The sequence below is a fragment of the Pelmatolapia mariae genome, linkage group LG9, assembly GCF_036321145.2.
Source record: "Pelmatolapia mariae isolate MD_Pm_ZW linkage group LG9, Pm_UMD_F_2, whole genome shotgun sequence".
NCBI classification, from domain to species: Eukaryota; Metazoa; Chordata; class Actinopteri; order Cichliformes; family Cichlidae; genus Pelmatolapia; species Pelmatolapia mariae.
In genome coordinates, this window is record NC_086235.1 from 8,369,803 (window position 1) to 8,375,000 (window position 5,198).

Consider the following 5,198-nt stretch of genomic DNA (forward strand, 5'->3'; position numbering starts at 1 on the left):
TAAAAACTTCCACACTCCATAAAGCAAGAAAAATAGTTTCTTCCTTTTTGTAGAAAAAACAGAAACATCAAACAGCTCCAAGACTCTCTTTGAAAGAACTAAAAACCTTTATTCTCATGGTCCAATCATGAGTGAACTCCCCGATGAAGCCTTGTGTGCTAAAACATGTCAGAGTTTTAAAGGTTAAACATGAGTTTCCAAAACGTTTTGCTGGAGAACAATGAACTATTTGACTGAGTTTCAATTATTTACAGACGAGCAAAACCAGGACAGAGAAAAAAGGACAAAACTGACTCAGTAAAACAACAGAAAATAAGATCCCATGTAGAGCTGGGCGATAGAATGATAACGATATGTATTGTGAAATAACTTTTTCTCGATAGAAAAATTTAACTATTGCGATAGGCCTCATCCCTCTTGTCCTCTTAAAAAAAAAGAAAAAAGAACAGCCAATCCAATTTAAGTAGCGCAGAGCCGAACCAATCACAGCCGCAGCGTCACGTCACGTGACTTGTTACGTACAGCACAAGTGCCAAGGCGCACATGTGTATTTGTTTATGCAGCCGGGCTGCCCAGATAATGGAGGAAATGAGTTTGCCGACTAGAGAAAAATCAACCGAGAGCGTGAGCGAAGGTTACCGAAGAAAAAACCGATGATGGTTCCAATGCCGGAGAGATTGTCGAACGGAAGAGCCATAGAAGTTCCGTAGTGTGAAGGTATTTCGGCTATTTCAAGTCTGACAAAAAACAGAGTAGTGCGCACTGTAAATTGTGCCGAAAGCAAGTCTGGAAAGACAATAAACCGGTGCATGCTCAATCTCTGACTGAAAGCGCTAATTCGTCATTCGGCTTTTGTCAGACTAAAGTAACTGTTAAGACTATTTGAAAGGCTAAGCTATACAACAAGGAGAGATTGAGAATTTCCCTTTAGTTCTCAGTTTATTTGATATTGACAAAAGTTAGTCAATTTTGTCTGTTCTTCTGTAAAACAAACTAACACAAACTAATTTTTTGAATTAATATTTTGTTTCTAAGTGGAATTGACAATTTAGTAGTCTGTTTTGTTTGTTCTATTTTGAAACTTAAACTCTTTAGCGCCTGCCTTTTGTGTAGTTTGCAATATTTGCCTTTATTTATCTGAAAGTACATCTACCCTGTTGAACTTATTATGGGAAATAAATATTTAAATCAAAACAAGCTGCTGGTTATTTCACATTTTACTTGTGAGCAACGGCACATTTAAATCTTACAAATATAGTTATTTGGCTTATATCGTGATATATATCGTTATCGCCTGAAATGAAAAAAACATATCGTGATATGAAAAAATCTGATATCGCCCAGCTCTAATCCCATGTAAATCTGTATTATGTAGAAGTTCAGCCCAGCAACCAGTTCAGTTCAACACAAGTTTAAATGATTCTATCTGAACTCTGTGGAGCCTGATCTCAAGCTTTTTGAGTCTGACACTGAAACCAGAGGATCTTTCTGTCTCTTCAGATTCACTGTGATCCAGTGATGGGAGTGATTTCAGTCCTGAGTGATCACGCTGATGTTTGCACAGAGCAGACAATGAGGTGAATGTTTTGGCACATTGGTAACAGTGAAACAGTTTATTAGTAACGTGGGATCGTTTGTGTTCGGAGAATGATCTGAGATTCCTGAAGCTCTTGTCACACTGGTCACAGCTGTAGTTTTCTTCCATGTGTGTATGTTCATGATTGTTACGATGACCTGATTGTGAGAAGCTTCTGTCACAGTGTCTGCACTTGTATGGTTTCTCTCCTGTGTGGACTCGTTTGTGTGTTTTAAGCCCGCATGCAGTGGTGAAGGATGACCCACACTGATCACAGAGGTGCTTTTTAACCCCACTGTGAATCAGTTCATGGCGTTTTAAGTCACGTGATGTGGTGAAGCTTCTCCCACATTTTTTGCAGTATTTCAGTTTGTCTCCAGTGTGTTTACGTTGATGTATTTTTAGGTTCTTTTGCTGACTGAAAGTTTTTCCACAAAGGTCACAACGAAACTCTTTCCCACCACCACAGTGATGACAGGGTTGAGAACTGGATCCATCTGTGTTGCTCTGCTTCTAAACAAAGACACAAAGACAGTGTAAGTCAGTCCTTCAACATTTTTATCCTGAACGTCGCCTGAAATAAAGAGCATCTCTGCAGACGTCCAATTACATTTGACTGTTTCAGGTAACACACTCAGTTTACTGGGCTGCAATAACTACAATACTACCACCGTAATACTACAGTAATACTAAAATCATAACTGACATGAAAATCTGAATAATCACTCAGAGCTGCTTTTCCATGCAGTAGAATTGCTAACATGCTAACACAGTTTAATGAGCAGAGTTGTTCCAAACAGTCAGGCTAAAATGACAAGATAACAATATAAATACAAACCTCACAGTAACTGCACTTGTAGAGTCTCTTTCTGGTGTGGATCTGTTGGTGTTTTCTCAGGTAATATGGAGATTTAAAAGTCTTCTCACACAGGTCACATTTATAAGGTCGTTCCTCAGTGTGGGTAAACATGTGTTGTTGTAACTGTGTGTCTGTAGCAAAGTATTTGCCACACTGTTCACAGCAGTACACATCATGTCTGGTGTGAATGCGTAGGTGTGTATTTCGGTGCCCTCTCCGGCTGAAAGTTTTTCCACAGATGTCACAGCTGTATGCCTTAATTCCAGAGTGGGTAACTAGATGCTTCTGTAAACTGCTACTTTGAGTAAAAGCTCTGCCACACTGATCACAGCTGTATGCTTTAACTCCACTGTGGATGAGTTGGTGTTTTTTTAGGGAACGCTTCCAGGAAAAAGACTTTCCACACAAGTCACAGCTGAACGGTCTCTCTCCAGTGTGGATGACCTGATGCTGTTTTAGATCAGACTTCCAAGTAAAACCCTTCCCACACTCGTCACAGGTGTGTTTTTTCTCTCTCTTTCTTCTGTGAGGTTTGTCGGCCTCCTGAGAGCGCTGACTTCTCGCTCCATGTTGGTCCTGCAGTGACAGAGATACAAACAGAGGCAGTGAGTGAAATGCAGTCGTGGAACAAACTCAACCTTCAAACTCCCTCCATTAACACTAGTTTTAAACCTGAAGGTGGAGTGTGGCACCAAACACCTTAACCTCCTAGGACCTGGCGTCCACATATGTGGACATCACTTTTTGGGTTATTTAGACCAAAATACTCAATTTTGCTGTACAAGGGCCTGATATCCACTTACGAGGACATTATACTGCTACTGTTCTATCGAAATTTTAAATGAATATCCTCATATGTGGCTCTCATTTTCCTTAGAAACAAAAATTAGGTTAAAAAAATATCTGGTAATTCTTTGTTTTTACATTCATCAGGTCCTAATCAGCCCAAATATCAAAGAGAAATTAAAAATGCATGCCGTGGAAAAGTTCGGGTCTTAGGAGATTAAAGGTCTCTTATCCCCACCTGCTGGTAGTTCTAACACATTACATCCAACCTGGTATTAAAAATAATTCATGACTGTTTAAACACTAAAATCATGCCCATCCCTCCTGATTGTACACACACACACACACACACACACACACACACACACACACACACACACACACACACACACACACAGAGTTGTTGTTTCTATTACATATTTCTATAATTTGTATAGATTTATACATAATTATTCAGTGATAATAAATCCTATGTTTATTTATTTGTTTATTCAAAAGGAACCCCATTAGCTTCCACAACAGATGTTGCTCGTCTTCCGTCAAATACAATCACATAAAATATTATACAATAAAGTGGATTCAAGATATCCACATAATTTTACATCCACAGTGAGGTTTCACAATTAAAATATAAGCAATCAATAATAACAATAAGAACAATAACAATAATAATAATAATATCAATAACATTGAGGCACATTACACAAATCTCAAAAACAAATCATCTCTTACAATATTACAACAACTAAAAGTTCTGTAAATCGGCTTTTAAATGTTCATTGAAGTTTTGAATAGTTGCTAATTCTCTAATTTTATAAGGCAATTTATTCCACTTGAAAGTTGCTCTAAATATAACAGTTTTACAAAAATTTACTTTTAACTCGAGGATTTACTAAATTGCAGTTTGTTGAAAATCGTGTAATATCATTATGTATTTCATCTGGATACTGCAGCTGAGCAGAAATAAATGTGGTGTGTTTAACAGAATTGCGTTGTTTATAACTACAAGTAAGCCATAGAATATTTGAGCCTGTACAGGAAGCCAAGAAAGTTGATAATGCATTTTATCGATATTAGTATTAGAGATGGCACGATGCCACTTTTTAATGTCCAATACCGATTCCGATATCATATGGATATCTGCCGATACCGATATGAAGCCGATAAAGCGTTTTTTGTAATCAATAAAACTGTTTTTTAAATAAATATCTTGCTGCATTTTGTATAAGTTCATACTCAAGTTTTAAAAACAAGACACTAAAGCTATTCCGTTATACCAAATGAGCCCTTTCCTCTACTCCCTCTTCACCCACGACTGCAGACCTGCCGATGGTTCTGACACCATCATTAAGTTTGCAGATGACACCACGGTGATTGGCCTCATCAGTGACAACGATGAGGCCGTCTACAGGGAGCAGGTGGATCGTCTGGCTGAGTGGTGCGACACAAACAACCTGCTGCTTAACACCGAGAAGACCAAGGAGCTCATCGTGGACTACAGGAGGAATGCTGACCCACATCCACCCGTCTACATTAAGGGGACGGCTGTGGAGCGTGTGAGCAGCTTTAAGTTCCTTGGAGTCCACATCTCCGAGGATCTCATCTGGACGACCAACTGCTCCAAGCCGGTTTGGAAGCATGTAGCGAGGCTCCAAATGCTCCACCAGTTCGCCGACAGGTCTCGCAGACAACAGCCGCTCTATCGAGTGACACATACTTCTCTGATAAGCAAAGCTGGGTTACGCCAAGTAGCGCGTTTTGTGAGGCGAGGATCGGTCCATTTTTAATTAGTATAGTATGAACATCTAATCTGGACCCTTATTCTGGACTAACTGAAGTCTGTTAAGATCTGTCTTATTAGCTGCTGACCAAATGATTGAACAATACTCCAGATGAGACATTACTAGTGCATTAATGACATCTTTCATAATTGAAGAAGTGATACAGAAAGAGCATTTCATAGCCATAGCTATGCCT

At 39.1% G+C, this 5,198-nt stretch overlaps 1 long non-coding RNA gene across 1 annotated transcript; it reads right to left on the bottom strand.

Annotated features, from left to right (window-relative positions):
- Positions 1–84: 84 nt before the first annotated feature.
- On the bottom strand, positions 85–3,494 carry LOC134634479 (uncharacterized). Its single transcript, XR_010094840.1, has 2 exons — positions 2,415–3,494; positions 85–2,089 (listed from the first exon to the last, which is right to left on the bottom strand). It is a non-coding gene; the product is annotated as an uncharacterized LOC134634479 (long non-coding RNA).
- Between the last annotated feature and the right edge of the window lie 1,704 nt (positions 3,495–5,198).